General features: G+C 35.2%; 1 pseudogene; it reads left to right on the plus strand.

Moving 5' to 3' along the window:
* Nucleotides 1-206: 206 nt before the first annotated feature.
* On the plus strand, nucleotides 207-1,620 carry LOC112861745 (elongation factor 1-alpha 1 pseudogene; annotated as a pseudogene).
* Nucleotides 1,621-20,122: the final 18,502 nt, after the last annotated feature.

Here is a 20,122-nt window from a genome sequence, read left to right on the forward strand (position 1 = left end):
GGAGAGAAACTGTTTTGTGGGTAGTGGTTTAACTATAATATTCTGGGTAAAGTCTACCTTATTAAATAGACTTGTTTTTCTACCTATATTCACTCCTCAAGTGACCCCATCCTGCCTCATGATTTAAATACCATCTACTACTTTTTTTCAATGGGTTTCCCACTAGAACACAGGTGTCATGAAAAGCACCACTAATCCTAAAAAAAATGGTAAAGGAAAAAAATCGTATCAACATTGTCATCATTGGACACATAGATTTGGGAAAGTCTACAACTACTAGTCATTGCATCTACAAATTATGGTGGGATAGACAAAAGAACAATGGAAAAGTTTGAGAAGGAGGCCACCGAGATGGGAAAGGGCTCCTCAAGTATGCCTGGGTCTTGGATAAACCAAAAGCTGATTATGAACATGGTGTCACCATTGATAGCTCTCTGTAGAAGTTCAAGACCAGCAAGCATCCTGTGACTATCACTGTTGTCTCAGGACACAATAACTTTATCAAAAGGAGGATTATAGTATATGTCAGGCTGACTGTGCCGTCCTGATTGTTCCTGCTGGTGTTGGTGAATTTGAAGCAGGTTCTCCAAGAAAGGGCAGACCCGTGAGCATGCCCTTCTGGCTTACACCCTGGGTGTAAAACAACTTATTGTTGGTGTTAACAAAACGGATTCCACTGAGCCACCCTACAGCCAGAAGAGATATGAGGAAATTATTAAGGAAGTAGCACCTACAACAAGAAAATCGGCTACAATCCTGACACAGTAGCATTTGTGCCATTCTCTGGTTGCAATGGTGACAACATGCTGGAGCCAAGTGCAAACACACCTTGGTTCAAGGGATGGAAAGTTAACTGTGAAGACTGCAATGCCAATGGAACCACACTGCTTGAAGTTCTGGATTGCATTCTGCCACCAACTCATCCATCTGACAAGCCCTCGTGTCTGAGGATGCAAGCCTCCAGGATGTCTACAAAATTGGTGGTATTGGTACTGTCCCTGAGGGCCGGGTGTAGACTAGTGTTCTTAAACCTGACATGGTGGTCACCTTTGCTGCAGGCAATGTTACAACTGTAGTACAGTGTGTTGAAATGTACCATGAAGCTCTGAGTGAGGCTCTTCCTGGGGACAATGTTGGCTTTGATGTCAAGAACGTATCTGTCAAAGATGTTGGCCAGGGTGATGTGGCTGGTGACAGCAAAAATGACCCATCAGTGGAAGCAGTTGGCTTCACGACTCAGGGGATTATCCTGAACCATCCAGGCCAAATCAGTGCTGGATATTCACCTGTGCTGGACGGTCACACAGCTCACATTGCCTGCAGGTTCACTGAGTGGAAGGAGAAGACTGATCGTCGTTCTGGGAAAACACTGGAAGATGGCCCCAAGTTCTTGAAATCTGGTGATGCTGCCATCGTTAATGTGGTTCACGGCAAGCCTATGTGTGTTGAGAGCTTCTATGACTAACCTCCCCCAGGCCATTTTGCTGTTCGTGGCATGAGACAGACGACTGGTGCGGGTGTCATCAAAGCAGTAGACGAGAAGGTAGCTGGAGCTGGTAGGGACACCAAGTCCTCCCAGAAAGCTCAGAAGGCTAAATGAATATCATCCCCAGTACCAGCCACCCCAGTCTTTATTTTTTAAGTTTATTTATTTATTTATTTAGAGCATAAATGTGCAGGGGAGGGGCAGAGAGAGAGAGAGAGAGAGAGAGAATCCCAAGCATGTTCCTTGCTGTCAGCACAGACCCTGATGCGGGCTCAATCTCACGAATCCATGGGGTCATGACCTGAGCTGAAATTAAGAGTTGGATGCTTGACTGAGCCACCCAGTCTTAATTAGCGGTGGAAGAATAGTCTCAGAACAGTTTGTGTCAATTGGCCATTTAAGTTTAATAGTAAAAGACTGGATGGTGTTAGCAATGCATCATAAAACCTTCAGAAGGAAAGAAGAATGTTTTGTGGACCATGTGTTTTGTGTGTGTGTCATTTTTAGGTTATTGGTTTTTAAAATCAGTACTTTTTAATGGAAAAAAAAACTTGATGAAAAATCTGTCACAGCATTTTAATACCTATTAAAACAAATCTTAATGAGAAAATAATTAATAAACAAACACATAAATACATCACCCTATATCTTAAGCCTATATTTCTTCCGTGATCTTCAGACTTGCGGATACCTAACTGCTTACTCGACATCCCCATTCAAAAGTCTACTAGGAAGTTTTAATACAGTAGTTCCCAAAAGAGCTGTGGTTCCCTTCCAAGCCCTTAATTACTGCAAATTCCCCACCTAGTTGCTGAGATAAACACCTTAGAGTCAGCCTACCTTCTTTTCTCATTCAACCCAGGTATCCTAACTATGTCTTGGCAAGGAATATCACTTGATTTTTATCATCATTGCTGCAACTGTTATCTTCCAAGCCTCCTGGATATCCTATCACATCCCAATAAGTTTCTCTGTGTCTATTCTTCTCCTTTCCAATCTTTTCTCATTAACAGCCAGGTAGATCCTATTAAAAAAGGGATTCCATGCATTTCTTTCTTCTCAGATCATCTAGAGTAGAAACCACAGTTCTTACTGCAACCACAAGTCCCTCTGTAATCTGGCCATTTGTTATTTCCCTGCTGTGATCACCAACGCCTCACTTTTGTCTCAGCTCTAGTCATATGACCCTCACTTTTCCTCAAACACAGCAGTCACACTCATACCACAGGATCTTTGCACTTGTTATTCTCTCTACTGGGAATATTCGGCCCCAGATATTCATAAAGCTCACTCTCTTGCTTCCTTCAAGTCACAACTCAAATGTTACATTGTCAGTAAGATTTCACTAATATCTTACCTAAAATATATTGCACATGTGTATCTTAGTTTTACTTTTTGGGTTATTTTTGTTTTTGTTTTTTTGTTTTTTTTTTAGTTGTTATTGATGTGTTGTTACCATGCACTAGAATGTAAGATCCACAGGGACAGTGTTCCTTACCATTAACATTCGGTTCTCACGAGTTGATACAAACCGGTTCCAACACACCATTCCTCATGGGTATCTGTAATGCTAATGGGAGAAAACTTCTCCTGCCCAAAGTCACTTTCTCATCATTGGAAATTCCATTATTCGCAATGCCTTAGAATGAACATAGGTTTTCCATCTCTCTCTAAATGCTGACCTCTTGGGAAAAGAAACACATCCAGTTACATGAATTGTTAATACATTAGCATAAGATTATTAACTGCGTATTTTGCTTCTATGTTAATTTTTTTCTTAAATCGCTAAAAAATGGGGTTTTGCAGGGGCCCTGGGTGGCTCAGTCAGTAAAGCGGCCGACTTTGACTCATGTTATGCTCTCACAGTTTGTGTGTTCGAGACCTGCGTCGAACTCTGTGCTGACAGCTCGGAGCCTGGAGCCTGCTTCAGATTTTGTGTCTCCCTCCCTCTCTGCCCCTCCCCCACTCTCAGTCTGTCTCTGTCTCTCAAAACTGAATAAACGTTAGAAAAAATTTAATGGGGTTTTGCAGATGAGGAGAAGACAAGGATAATTTTGAAAAATGTATCGACACCTGGGTGAAAGAGACTGGACTGCCATAGGAATAAGGAAACCAGGGCATATAGTAATGGATAAAGAAAGAGTATGGTTGACATGCTGTGTATGGCATTTGACCTCTGTGAGTCTAAAACAGCTAGGAAAGTAAGGTAGTCAGGGCCTGAAGTGATAAAGAAGAACTTGCTTTGTTCCCGGGGTAAAAATCCTAACTAAAATACAGGCATTCAGTTCATGAAGTTTAAGTTGTGTATCAGTAAACTGGAATCAGACTTACCTCATAGGTTTTTGTACTGAAAATGTATTAACAATCTGAATTAATAATATTTTAAACGTGTGCAGTAACAGGTACAGGCAAGCAGTAAAGGCCAACACTTACTACGTGGTACCAGCTATCCGGGTACATTGAGAAGTCAGCTATTCATTGATGATATATATCAATACATTTAATTACCATCATCAAAGATACCAGATTACATACAGTTTCTATTTTTAAGCAGAAAGTAATATGGATGCCCCACAATGTGGCAATTTGGTATTACGTGATCGGGAAAGGAATCCCCTTCCATAAAATCACTAAACATTGCTGTAAAATAATTAATGTCTTACACAAATGTAGAAATATCGTCTTGGAAGAAGGAGAGTGTTTTATTTTTCTATGACTCTTTGAAACTAGATGCCAGAAAAAGTCAATGTGTGATGGATACAAATGATTTCCTTTCCATTTAGTAAATACGTCACCCTTAGTCGAAAATGGCATACAAAACAGATGGACAAAAACTACCACAGATGACAAATACAGTTCAAGAAATAATTTTTAAATGGGAGTATATATATTTCTTTTATGTCCTTTTTAGCTCTAGCAATTGACCATAGCAATAAAAGCGAAGTTCTTCTACTTCTCTGAACCTCCAGTCTGCTGTTTGAAAAAATAAATAAATAAATCGGTGGACCTTGTGAATTCCACATTATATGCAAATTTCACACTTTATGGCAAAGAAAAACAAGAAATCAATAATACTTGATGTAAAGAAGTCAAAAACAGCCCAAAGGAAGCAAAAAGGAGAAAGGCAAGTGATGGCAGAGATTGATCCAAATGAGTGGGCAATTATTAAGGAGTCTTGCTTGAGCAAGACAGAATCGGCATTGTAGGGGCATTAGTTGAACTAAGGAATCAGGACTGATTAAGAACAGCTGGCAGAGGGAGGGGCTGAGTACAACATAATCACCCTATGTGAATTCAATATAATTGACTCAGATTATCCCAGTAGCCTCAACTTCATTCTAGCTCCACAAAGCAGCTATTTCTCTTAGAAATAGAATTAACTCTTTCTGTCATTAATTTCTTTGATGTACTACAGAATTATCTTGCAGTAGCTCACAGATGCGTCTTTGCCAGAAAATGTCCAGATTCATTATGAAGTACTAGAGCTAGAAATAGTGCAATTCAAAACAACTTGGAAAAAAAAATTCAAAATGTTTCACCCCCTTTTCTCCCCAAATTGCCAGAAATTCAAAAGTATACATTTGAGAAATTCCATTACCATTTTCATATTTATAATACATTTTGTTTCCAAGAACTGTAAATCGTTTTTCAGTGAAAATTTCACATTCTTTTCCAAACTCCAGAGTGAATAAGTAACTTTTTCTTTTTTTTGGTGATGTACTTAAGGCATCACTGATACCTAGAAAAATCTAAATTTAACTTGTGAGGATTATGCAGCTTAGTACCTTGGCAGAGCATACGTACATATACATTTGCTCTCAAAAAGAGAAATAAACAGTGTGAATACCCACAGGGAATTTCTAAAGGGCCCATGCCAGTTAGAACATGTTAGCAAACCAATAAATAATAATTAGAAATTAAAGAATGCTTGAAAAAATTAAAGCAAATCTATATTTAAAATACAGCAGAAAAGAAAGCCCACACCAAACAACTACCTTCAGCATAGAAAAATGTATTCACAATTGAATAATGAATCGTTATTAAAAATTGTAATATAAAAAATCTTCACGTGCTTCAGAAATAAGAAAAATTGATGGCAGACTCTTTTCATTTAACGTATTTATTTCAAATTTAGATTCACCTGTCATAAAAAGGATTTTGTTTCTGCTTTCATCATTAGAAATATTGTAGAACAAGGTTATAAAAACATGCTGTATGACTTGAGCAAAAACTAGATATTACCACGTTCCTCTAATGAACTAATTACTGCAGTTGAAACATTTCGGTTGCCATACTCCCCTAAGAAATTCCTGCTCGTGTCATAGGATTTATAACTTCCAATCTGAGTACATAACACAAGTCTTCACATGCACTCATATTCTGTTGGCATGCTCCAGCACCTTGTACAATATTTGTGTACTTTGGCTCCTATTATTTTCTCGGCACATACAGAAACAAGCCCTATTGGGTCATAGGTAAACAGGATTTAAGGGCACCTGGGGGGGCTCAGTCAGTTAAGAGTCCCACTTCGGCTCAGGTCATGATCTCAAGGTATGTGAGCTCAAGCCCCACATCCGGCTCTGTGCAAACAGCTTCAGATTCTGTGTCTCCCTCTCTCTCTGCACCCCCCCAAAACAAATAAAACATTAAATATTTTTCTAAAAAATAGTATTCAACATGTGGCAAACTAAGGGTATTTTAGAGAAATGCTTCTCAAACTTGACTAAGAATTCAAATAGCCTGGAGCTTTATTAAAATGCCAACTATGGTTTAGGAGTCCAAGGTGGACTTAATTAGCTGCATGTCTAAGCTGTGCGCAGGTATGTCATGTTGATGCCGTTACTCCATGGCATAGTCTGTACAGCAAGGCTTTAGAATTTAGTTGCTGTTGACCTTATCGCTAAAACTGTTTCGTTTAAAGCATGAAATGCACATTGTCTTCACTTTAAGGCAATGCTCTGAAAAAAATTTAAAGACGACGCTCTGATATCTATGTCAGAAGCAGAGTTAATATGTATACAGAGAGAAGAGATTTGTGACCAAAATCTTTGCTTCTCTGCCATTCTACTTGTAGATAGTTTATTGCTATTCTTCCTTGAAGCTAGAGAACACTCTTAACAAGAGTGAGCCCATAACAGAAAGTGACATTAATGAAGTTAAGCATGAAGCCTCCACATTACAGACTATTAGCTTGGTCTTTTGATGTCAGTCTCTATCACCTTCTCAATGTATCTGTGGCAAACAAGATTTGGTTCTAAACGTCAACTATCATTGCATAATATAAGGCCAACATGGGCATTTTAGCATCAAATTTCAGATTTAGATGTACAAAATATTTTTTAAACTAAATCTACTAATTTTTTGGTTCAGGTTGGCACATGCATTCCTGAGACCCATTACATGTATTATACCTGTGCACTCTGAAAAGTCATATGCAGTTGATTAACTTATACAGTTGTAAAAAATTCATGGTATGAACAAACTGTGCTGGTAATCAATGGTTTAGTATATTTTGCATCCTATCTATGGTCACATATAAAATATTGGTGACTGCATATTTCCTGCAATAGTATTTCCCTACAGTGGCATTTGCTAATGGATAAGATAATGTACTATCCTCACTGACAGGATCAACAATACATTAAAATGGCTGCAGATACTAAGGAAAACCAGGAAGTATTATATATATATATATATATATATATACATATATATATGTGTGTGTATATATATTCAGAAAAAATATGGATTATGGAGCAGTGCAGAAAGCCAATTATATGAACTCACATACTGATTGTAATGGCTAGCCCTTCAACAATTCAACCATCATCTTCATGTTTATAACAAAGGCATACTTCCATGTAAATAAGTCTTCTTTCTCCCCTGTCCTCGATTTACCTTTTACTTTGCATTTGAAGCCCTAAGGAAAGCAACATCATTAGATGTGCTAAGATTTTTTTTTTCACATGGAACAAAAGAGTGCCATTGAAACAAAATGGAAGAATACACAATGCCAACTGTGATCCAGATCATGATCACTTTAAATTAAATGACCTCTGAAAACCAAAGGCAGGGTCTAGAGAAGTCAAAGTGATTGTTTTAAAGGCTTCATTTACATATCACCAAGAAAGGAGAGATGATCTCTCTAGCTGCTTGCTAAGACTGAACAAATCTCTGACCTTACATAACAGACCTGAGGCACTAACAGTAAATGTTCCAGCTGGAAAGACAGTGGAAGTATGTGCAAGAATATAATAAATGCAATAAAAACTTGAAAATGCTGTTTATCAGGCAGAAAAGATGGAGAAAATTATTGATTATTGTAAATAATGCAACAGAAAATAGTATAATATGAATCAAGGAATTAAATCAAAATTTATAAAGAACAGTTTAAAGCATATTCCTAAGGATAGCAAAAAAAGAGAAAGTTCTGTTTTTTTTAAACTGATATCATCAGAAATTTATACACACAAATCATATATAGCCATTATGTAAGTATATATTTATACGTATGCTATTTTAAATGTATGGAATGATACAAACAATTTAGAGTCTAGTACCTCTAGGATAGCTCAATTCAAAGAATAGAAGCAGCAGTATAATGGTAAAAGAATTAGTCAAACTTTATACTATGCTCCTAAAAACAGATTTATTTTCACCACAAGCTACAACCTGCTTTGAATTTTGACATTGTCTATATCCCTGCCATAAAAATTGGTCAAGATGTTCCAGACAGGTAGGCACTTTCATGGTAGAAAAGGCACCCGAAACTTAATATTTAATATTGTCCCATCAACCTAAACTTTTTTCAGCAAGATAAAAATATTAGCCTTAGGTCCAGCAAGGAGCAATACAAAGCCTAGTGTTTATTTAAAATGGAAGTTCATTTTAATGTTGAATTAACAATATTTTTTGCTGAGTTGAGTCGAATGTGGAGAATCTCTTTGTGCTGCATGCTCCTTAATTTTAATTGCCCAATTAGCTGGGGCTGCCTTGTTCATGCTGAACAGGAGCAAGCTGGACCATTCTAGCAAGCAGAACAAAGGTTAGGTCTGGCAGTTTACTCATGTGTAACTAGAAAGCAAATGACCCTGCATTCTTCATAAGCAATATCATAAGAGAACTGATATCTAAAAGTCTAAAAGTAATGGATATAAAGGATTGATTGTAGGATTGCATTACTACTTTACTCATTATTTTGCATTATTTTCTCAAAGAACATTATAAAATAATACATTTCATCACCATAGCCCACCTTGATTAAAAAAGAAGAAGCTGCTTTTTTAAAGAAAGATTTGTGAAAATTACTACCACCTTGGAAAATAGGGCCGACCAAAAGTATTTGACTATTTTTGCCAACATAAGAAGAAATCTTAATCAAGCAGTTGGATATAAGCCCTTTGGGTAAAATAAATAAATAAGAACAACTCAATTTATAAGATGCTGACTTTTAAATTTTGCTATTTCTATTATTATTGTTCATAAGTTTTATTATAGTGAAACAAAATTAATTCATAATCATGTGATTTCTTAGCAAATTTAAGTATTCACATATACATTTTCCTGGTAATTAAAAAAATATAGCAAGTATTTATTATTTAAGGAGTGATGGGGACACTGGGTAAGCAACCGACTCTTGACTTCGGTTCAGGTCATGATCTCACAGGTTGCTGGTATAAAAAGCCCCTTGCCTCAGGCTCTGTACTGATGGCACAAAGGCCGCTTGGGATCCTCTCTATCTCTCTCTCTCTGCCCTTTTCCTGCTTGCTCTCCTGTGCTCTGTCTCTTCAAATAAATACATAAACATTCAAAGAAAGAAATGATGGCGAATATTCAAATGATGCAGTTTCAAATATGAACATAATAGATTTTTATCATGGTTAAAAATAAATCATAAAGTATTGAATTATAATACCTTATTTAATGAATCAATATCAAAGTTTTGCAAAGAAAACAACAATAAAATACAAACTTCACAAAGGATTCAATAAAAATTACAAATATCAGGAATATGTTATCAAAAATCAAGGGGAAAAAAACAGCCACTAAAAACAAAACAACAAAACAAAACAAACAAAAAACAAAACAAACAAAAACTTGAGATAAGAAAACAAAAAACAAAACAAACAAAAAAACTGAGATAGCCCAGGCATTGAAATTAACAGATATTAGCTATAATAAGTTTGTTTAATGACTCAAAAGAAAATGTGATCTTAATGATTTAACATACAAGGAATCTAAAAAAAAGAATAAAAACTATAGAAGAATAAAACAGGAATCTTAGATCTTAAAAGTATACAATATGAAATGATAAAATCACTGCATGGACTTAACAGCAGAATGAGGATGATAGAAAAAAAGTTTAGTGATCTCAAAGAGACAATCATAGAAATGATCCAGTCTCAAGAATGAAGAGGAAACAATTAAAAATAAGAGAACAGAGGGGTACCTCCTTGGCTCAGTTGGTAAAGCACGGGACTATTGATCTTGGGGCCATAAGTTCCAGCCCTACTTTGGGCACAGAATTTACTTTAAAAAAAAAAAAAAAAAAAAAAAAAAAGGATCTCAAGGACAAAGAGTCTAACATATGTGTGTTTTGGAAAGTATCAAACGAGGAGAGAGAGAGAAGGTAGCAGAAAAAAATATTTGATGAGTTAATGATTAGAATTTTTCTAACAGTTTTGAAAAAAGCAACCACTTACATAGATCCAAAAAGCTCATGGGGTGGCTGGGTGGCTCAGTCTGTTGAGCATCTGACTCTTGATTTCAGCTCAAGTCACGATCCCAAGGTTGTGGGATTGATCCCCACACAGAGTGTGGACCCTGCCTGATTCTCTCTCTCTCTCTCTCTTTCTCTCTCTCTCTCTTTCCATTTGCCCCTCTCCCCAGCTTATGCTTTCCCTCTCTGTCTAAAATGAAAAAAAAAAAAAAAGAAAACTCAATGAAACTAAAGCAGATTAAATACAAAACAAAGTACATTAAGTAACATCATAGTTAAAATATTGAAAATAAAATATAAAGAGAAAACCTTGACTATTTCCAGAGAAAATAACATAATATATACAGAGGAACAATAATACAAATTAAGGCCAACTTTTTGTCAGAACCAATAAAGGTCAGACAAATAATGGAATTTAAATGTTGAAAAGCAAAAGTCTCCTCAGAAATCTATATGCTGTATAAGTATACATGACAAGAAAGGAAAATATTTTTAGGTAAGCAAAAGAGAGAATTTATTGCCAGCAACCTACCTTATCAGAGATACTCCAGACCTCAGTCTAAAGGAAATGATACCAAATGGAAACTCTGATATACTTAAGGAAGAGATTTAAAAAATGGAAATGTGGATAAATATTAAGGATTATTTTTGTTCCTTTTATAATTTTCTTACATGGCAAGATTTAAAGCAAAAATATCATTGTATGGTGGCTATTCTGTGTCTGAGAAGGTTTCAACATCAGTGATGTGATATATAAAGTCTCAAAATGGGCATTGGTATAATACTAAATCTTTTTAGATTGCTAAACTAATGTTTCCTGTTTTAGTTTCTGGAGCAATCCCTAAAAAGTCTTGAGATGTTGGTAAAATTCTGTAGCCAGGTTATTTGGCCACACCGTTTATTATCATCATGCATTTTTATATTAACAGAGTCTTCAAGGTTATATAATGTGTGTTAATTTCTATTAATTTAAAGATAGGTAATTGGTAGATAACTGAAGATGATAGATGGATACTATCACACAATTGTGGTAGACTGGTTAAGAACTTGAACTATAGAGGAAGACAGCCTGAGTTCAAATCCATCACTTCCATTTATTCTTTATATGAACTTGGACACATTACCTAAACTCTCCTTTCCTGAGTTTCCTCATCTACAAAATGAAGCCAATAAAAATACTTCTTTTACACTTTTTTAAAAAAAGTTATACATATTAATCCATGTCAATTTCTTATACCAGTGCCTGGCATGTGATAAGCATTCAGTAAATATCAAAGGTTTGTTTTTTGTTTTTTGTTTGTTTTTTTTCAAGCCACATTAAAGAACATCACTGTTTGGCCTTAAACTCACGGCTTGCTTATTTGGTCTTGATTTTGTAGAAATATCATGTCAAACATTTTTAAACATTATAAACTTCTGAGTCCAACAAATCCCAGAGTCACTGAAGCTTTTCCACGTGACTATGGAGGCAGCAGAGAACCTGAGCCTTCCAGACCTGCTTCAACTGTAGCAGCTCATACACTGTACAAAGGGATTCAGGCATGGTCATGGCATTAGAATTGTTAGCTATAGATTAGTTATTAGTTACAGATAGTTCTAGAAACTCTCTCATCGAAGTAACATTCCTTACATAAACAGAAAACTGTGAAAAAATATTCAGATATTTTAAGAAACCGTGCCATTTATTATTTTTGACAAAGATGTGTGTTAGAGAGAGTGGATACCCACATAAAGAAGAACATTTTACCTATAGGGCTATAGTGAAAATGTCTCCATTAGATTTTGCAATATTCATGAGTTCTATATACACTTCTGAAGACTAAAACTGAAAGCAAAAATAAATAAATAAATAAATAAATAAATAAATAAATAAAAATAAAAAGGTAGGGAAAATGCAAACACATGATATTAAAAGCCAAGAAAAACAAGCTTTTTCTAAAGTTGAATTTAATTATGACAAATGACATCTATTAAATCACAGTAGATACTTAGTATAAATTTGTTTAATGACTAAGTGAATACTGTTTTTACTACTTCACTTTGAAAGTTAAAGTAGAAGTAAGGAAGAGCTAAAATTAATTAAGCTTTATACATTTAAATGCACTGCAGCAGGACATAAAGACACTGGGGCATTTCTTGCACTCCCCGCACCAAATCCAAGAAGTATCAGGGTAAGAAAAGCTCATGCAAAATCTATGAATATATAAATGATTTGGAAACTTGAAGTGTAAAAGAAAAATACGATAAGAAAAGGCAAGGTGGCAAATGAAAAGGAGATTGCAGAAGACGTTAAGACAAATAATAAGACATTTTTCAAGCATGGAAGGAACAAAAGGTCAGTGACAGAGAGAGTGGAGTTTCTTACAGATGGTCAGAGCCATTTACGGACTGAAAAGACAGGCATTGCTAAAACAAAAATCAAATGAGTTCATTGTCTTCCTATTCTCTCAGAGGGCTTGGGGAACAGAATCAGAAATAGACATAAATCTCAGGGGAATAAGAAAAAAAATACCACACAAGGACTGTTCTGTGCTGAAACAAGTGCCTAAAAATAAGATCAGTTATTTTTTTTTAAACAAGAACTTAAAATCGCTTATCTCTTTAACAAATTTATTATAGTTTTTAAGTGGAAACCTATAAGGAATTTTTGAGGCAAAAGTGCCGCAGAATCCTAGCAGTCCCTCTCCCAATTTGTGAGGTAACTGACTACAAATTGGGACAGACATGAGTCAAGTAGGATCTCCACTTGGGATCCATTTCCTAGTAAAACAAACAACATTTGGAACCAGTTTCTGTAGGAATTCCAAAATCTGCATCAACCACAATGAAGAGTAAGTCACAGGCGATGGGGCTTTTCCCTATGATTACCATCATGGCCATACAGCAAGACATGGCACCAGAAAAACAGTTTGCCTCAATAGAAAAGCCTAAAAAAAAAAAAAAAAAAAAAAAAAAAGGAGCCTAGACTAAATAGAAAATTCCATTTAATACATATGTGTGTGTGTGTGTGTGTGTGTTTATATCTGTGTGTGGATGTGTGCATGTATCTCACATCAGCACTTTCAGTTTCACTTAAAAAAAATGATGCTAACATAAGTGTATCTTGTTAGATTAGGACCCTAGTTCCCATTGCTCAGCCTTCTAGATCACTAACCTGACCACTGAAACATCCAACAGGTCTCCAATGTTAAATACTGAGAAGTGGCTGTAGAGCACATTCGGGTAGCATGAGAGCCAAAAGGATTTCACTAATGTTATTTTGGAAACAAGTAATGTAAAATAAGTAAGGATGAGGGGAGATCAGCCTTGTAAGAGGCCTAGGAAGACTATAACCAAAAGATGTAGAAGAATAGACTATCCCAATTGTAGAAAAAGACATACTTCAGGGTGGGGGGGGGAGTATGTATGGCAGGAAATAGAATACTTTAGGCACTGTTAAACACTATCTGATTTGTGCTTTGAGTGTGATGAATATAGTCATGAAGAACAGCACCACAATATTTTCCTCCCAGAGTCCCTGTATCTGTGGGACCCATATGCAGATAACGTGATTGGCAATTTTACAGGTCAACTTGACTTGGCCTGGGTGCCCAGATATTTTGTCAAGCATTATTCGGCATGTTTCTGTAAAAGTTTTTTTTTTTAATAAAATTAGCGTTTAAATCAGTGGACTCGAGTGAAGAGATTACCCTCCACCGTGTGGGTGGACTTACATGGAACAAAGACTGACCTCCCCTGAGCAAGAAGGAATTCTGCCAGCAGACTGTCTTTGGACTTGAACTGCTACTCTTTTGTGAGTCTCTAGCCTGTCAACCTACCCCATCTGATTTTGGAATTGCCACACTTCTACTATCACATGAGCTAATTCCTTAGAATGAATCTCTGGATTATAGAAAGATGATGAAGAAAGAAAGAAAGAAAGAAAGAAAGAAAGAAAGAAAGAAAGAAAGAAAGAAAGAAAGAAAGAAAGATGCTGATGGTTCTGATACTCTGGAAAACCATCACTAAATAGATGGACAAGGTTAGGTAAACATTGTATATTAGTATAAATTTTAAATCCCTTTGAATAAACCTGGCTTTGTTAACAGTTATGGTCCAAATGTGACTTATGATATTGCTGCCTGTCCAGGTAAGAGGACCCATTAACTTCTTTATCCTGGATCCCATTCCAGTTACTGCTTAGCCAGGGAATGAGATTCCCTCCAAAATCATAGGCAGCTTTAAAAATCTTTTGAAACACTAACGAAGTAAGATTGTAAGAGAAAGTGTATCCAAGAGAGAAACTACAGTTTATTTCGAAGAGTGATGAGCATTCAAAGGGAGAAACAAAGTGATTGTGCAGAAAGAGAGAACTTATAGTCTAGACCATGAGGATGTAAGAAGCATTAGCCCTTGTGCTTTAGACAGTAAGGTCCAACCCAAAGCATTCATGCAGTTCAATGGTCTTTTTAGTCTTCAACTGATCCATGTTAACCTTTTTCCGTAAAGTTTGGAAAGACAGGTGGAGTAAAGGGTTGGGATTCTTCTAGAACATTGGTTCTGAAACAGAAAGGTGTATCTTATTTACTCTGGAAGTTTAACTTAGTAGAGGCTATAGTAAGTCTTGATTGAGGCCCATGCTTTCATAATAAAAACAAAAAAGAAAAAAAAAAGAATGTTGCCGTAAGATTCTGGTGGTAGGATTTCTTTACAATATAACTTCAGAAAAAGATACTTCATTAAGAAAAAGATTACTAATTTAGGGAACTAATAACAGATTGAAATTTAAAAAAAGAGAATGACACAAGAACGGAAAATATATAAGACACGTATTAATGTCATATTAGAAGTAAAATATGGAAGAGAATAATTCTGATGTCTTAGCCATTAAAAGAAAAAAAAAGGAAGGGAAGGAAAGGAATAAGCCATAAGTTATGTCCCTCAATCACAAAGCAGAAAAAAGGTAACCATTAACCATTAAGTCCACAATGGACTATAAATTATGTAAAGGAGAGAAAAATTTTGAGATATACCATGAAATTTGAGCATTTATTTATTATGGTATCTAGCATTACTCTCACTAATAAAAGCAGGAAGGATAAATAAACACTAAAAAAGTCAAATTATTGATGACTGCATATGGTACAGTATTTTCCTGTTTTTTAACTGTGATAAAATTGTAATTTTAAAATAAAGTTGATCAAAGAAATAAGAATTTAATTACAAATATTCTGAAAATAATTATATTTAATATTTTGCACTTCAAAATGTATAAGTTATGGCCAAAGTTGTATTCATTAGAAAATATTTACTTAAAGGACATTTTAATTTTCAAATAAAATCAAAGTGTAAATAAATTTATCATTTAAACCTAACATAAGAAAAAATAACAAAGAACTTTTAACAATAGGAGGTAAAAGAACCATAAAGATAAACGTAGAGATAATAAACTATATAATTAAAATATACCTACAACGTAGCACAGAGTAACTTTTTTATGAAAATGATCAAAATTATAGTTACAGAAGGAAAACAGAGAAAGTACACAAACATGAAGAGTAAGAAAAATATATTAAAAACTGTAAAACATTACTTTGGCAAATTTATGCTAACAAATTTTAAAATCATAATAAAATATATTACTTTATATTAAAAATGAATTTAGAAATTTATAATAGAAATACCATAAAACCAGAAACAGATTATTACTCATGAAAGACATCAAAAAGCTATAAAATAAAAAGAAATCCAAATATTCTGGTTCCATAAAGTTTTATATGAGGGCTCTGTTAAATTTTCATAAATATGATAATTCTCACTTTATGTAAATTAATTCAGAGAAAGCGGAACCTATAAAGTTTCCAATAAATTTTGTAAAGCTACTATGTGCAAAAACAAGGAAAATAAAACAGACTAATCTCACTCATCCTACAAATATTCTAACTACATGCAAATCCAGCCAACAGAGACAAACCACAACCAAAAAGAATTGACTTCAAGTGTTCAATTTTATTTCATAAAATTACATCACTATAATTAATCAGGCTAGTGGGTCAAAGATGGAGAAACCTTATGGTCAACAGACATTCCAAAAATGCATTTGATAAATTTTTAGAAAGTCATAATTCCTATTTAAAACTACCACCATCAACAAATGGGTAGAAAATAATTTAAGTCATGGTAACTAATCGCATATTACCACTCAAAAAAGAAAAAAAAAAAAAAAAGGTGACAGAAAGGGGAGAAGCAGGGAGGGAGACTCTTCAACTTAGTGTGAACTTCCCTGTAGTGTAAACCCCCACTACCATTGACTGGTAGTAATACCCTTCCAGTCAATTGTCCTTCCTAAAGCAACTTACCTACTAGATGATACCAACGCTTAGAACCATCTCACCTATAAACATTTTCTATTTTCCCTGAACCTCTTTCCAGTTTCTTTTAGTCGAAGATTTTACAATAAATGGACACATAAGTATATAAATAATTGGCTACTATAAAGAGGAAAACTATGGGAAAATATCTATAGCATATTTGCAAAGTATTAATACTTTTAATTTGTAATAAATAACTGTACGTCACAAACAAGATACTTGACAATGGCTGATGTACATTTGAACACCTTTTCTAGATAAGCAAGTAAAAACAATGAAAAATAATTTTTACTGAATCAAATCAGTAATGGCTTAAAAGTCATTTAATTCTCAAAACTGGCAGTGAAATAGGCACTCTGAAGCACTCACGATGGTCTGTAAATGAGTATGGCTTTCATAGAGAGTAAGCCAGCAGTCTAAAAAAAGAGTATATTTTCGCATTGTTATTTATTTATTTATTTATTTTAATTTGGCGTAAGGGGCACTTGGGTGGCTCAGTAGGTAAAGCATCGTACTCTTGATTTCAGCCTCAGGTCATGATCTCACGGTTTATGAGTTCGAGCCTGGAGTCGAGTTCTGCACTGACAGTAGAACCTTGGGATGCTCTCTCTCCCTCTGTCTCTGCCCCACCTCCTGCTCTCTTTCTCTCTCTCAAAATAAATAAATAAACTTTAAAAACTAACAAAAATAAATTCTTAAAAAATTTTTGACTTAGGAAAATATTCACAAATTGTATTCCTCACAGCTATATTTATATATGAGCCCCCATTTGAAATTAAATCTCAATGATGGGCAAAAGGCTAAATTGTGGAAATATAGCCTAACTCTTTCAGCTAGTGTAAAGACAGTAAAAACTATAACTGGGGATGTTTTTAATGCCCCAGTAAAAAGCTAACGCTAAAATGTTAAGCGAAAAACACATAAACACAAATATATATATAAAGTGTAAATATGACAGCTATTTCGAATATACATGCTTACACACATACATTCATGCGTGTTTGCATGCCTACAGAAAGAGAGAGAAATATGACTGAGATGAGGAAATCTATGCTAAAATTCTAACAGTGACTAATTCTGTTTATTCTAATTTGAGGTGATTTTATCTTTGTATTTTACGTAGTTTCTCACTGTCTAAAATAACCTTGTAATCTTCTTCATAATCACGAAAATGGTTTAAAGTTGATTTCAGTAAAGTACATAGCCTCTGAGTCAGTAATGACTCCTTTGAGATTTCACCCCAATGAAATATCTTCAAGGAAAATTAAATATATATGCAAAAACATGTTCATTAAAATATTATTTAAAAAATGAAAAATGTAATTAATTTTAAAGTCTTGACCATGGAATTGCCAGCATATTATATGATGAACAAAGATGATTTTTCTACAGCATACAATGGTCAAAAATGGATTGTGCATAAGAGACTCTTAATGATAGAGGGCAAGCTGAGGGTTGCTGGAGAGGAGTGGGGAGTGGGCTAAATATGTGGTGGATATTAAGGAGGGCACTTGGGATGAGCACTGGGTATTTATTATATGTGAGTGATGATCACTAAAATTCCACTCCTGAAACCAATATTACACTATATGTCAACTAGAATTTAAATAAAAACTTGAAACAAAAAAACAAATGGGTTATGGATATGTAGAGCATAAATGTAGACCTTGAGGCTTGTCTATCCTAGCTGTAGTGATACCACTTAGACATTTGCAAAAGGCAAGGTTTCCTCCCCATTGTAGCATCTTTGTGGTTCAGACCACTTTCATTTTGTGCTAAAATCCAGAAGAAGCGTTACTAGGAGATATGGAAGGAGTGAAAACCAAATCCTCATCCAAGCTTTGCATTCATAGATAAAGCAGGAACTAAAATTACTTACATATTTTATCTCTAACTGTATGTTAATCAAATCAAAGAAGCTGCAACAAGTTTGAAAGTGAAAGAAAAATCTTCCAGCCTGTGGAAATACCCAAAATTATGAAAGAGAAGCTTGTAGGAGTGCCACAAAGTCAAGACCGGGACCAGGAGAAGGGAGGTTGACAAGAGTCGTCTTCTTCCTCAGCTGAACTCAGTCGATCTTCCAAATTTCATTATTAGAGTAACCCCCTTTGAAAACCCCCCTCCTTATAAGTTATAATCATTAATTAAATATAAATCCATTGCAGGAAAAAAGTGAAGAATAGAAACATTTTACATTCCTAAAGACATGGGATGAATTTGCAAAAATCTTAGCCTCAGTTACTTCATCCCTAGAATGAGACAATAAATACTACTCCTCACAGTCTTTTTTTTTCTGGGGCTGAAAAGTGATGCAGGACACAAAACCTCAACATTGTCTGGCACATAGCAGTTTTCACACAAATATTTTATTACTATTAATCTATTGCACATATACTGTTATAATCAGAGCCATCTTCTTAGGCATGAAACCTGTGCAGTCACGCAAGGAACCACAGTCAGAAATTTTTCCATGTGTGGTTTAATGCTTTGCTGCTGCAAACTTCAAACTATTTTTTTTTTAATTTTTTAATGTGTATTCATTTTTGAGAGATGGAGAGAGACAGAGCATGAGCTGGGGAAGTTCAGAGAGAGAGAGAGAGAGAGAAGAAGAGACAGAGAGAGAGAGAGAGAGAGAGACAGAATCTGAAGCAGGCTCCAGGCTCTGTGCTGTTAGCACAGAGCCCGATGCAGGGCTTCAACCCCCAGACCACGAGATCACGACCTGAGCCGAAGTTGCACACTTAACCGATTGAGCCACCAAGGTGCCCCACAGACTTCAACTTCTGAATAATTTTTAAAGAACGGGCTTTAAATGTTCATTTTGCATTTAGTGTTTACCAATTACAGAGCTGGTGCTGGTCAGAGTAAGGAATCCCTCGACTTTATCAACACAGTTTGATTATTTTGACTTGTCACAGTACTATTTTATGAGCTATCACTCTTACAGAATCCAGGACATGTGATTTGTCTCCAATTAATGAAATCTATGGCTACCGCTATTCACAGAATCTCTTTCAGATACGGAAATATGTCGTCTATATAGGGTGTCTTCTGGATTCAATCTATTTTCAGAGGGGCACAGTCTTCACTTAGATCAAAATGATTTGGAATAATACTGAAGATTTTTGTGGCAATTTTAGAGTTGCAATTTATTGAATGGAATGATGTATGCTGAAAGTACTTTGTATAGCATACAGCACTATGCTAAAAGTACCTTATTTATCTAATTAGTTAGGACACGAGGAAGGCTTATACGATTTTTTTTTTTTTTACGGTAAAGCAGAACACCTACATATTAGCCATTATGGGAAGTCGTAATTGCGCAAGCTTCTGCAGTCAAAAAATTTGGTTCTAATTAATAATCGAATAATTATCCATTCACTTTTGTCACTTTAAAAAATGTCTACCACTGTATGTGTGTCTTGAAAACACCCCTTGTTTAAAAGCAGAATTCAGTAAAGGGCAGAACTTCTTCTCTGCCTTGTTTAAGTCGTAAAGGATCAGGATCAGAGTTTTGAATTGTATCTGACAAGAAATTGATAGCAAATACAGAAGAGAGGAGTGTTT

The sequence above is a fragment of the Puma concolor genome, chromosome A1, assembly GCF_028749965.1.
Source record: "Puma concolor isolate L17-30 chromosome A1, mPumCon1.1.hap2, whole genome shotgun sequence".
NCBI lineage: Eukaryota > Metazoa > Chordata > Mammalia > Carnivora > Felidae > Puma > Puma concolor.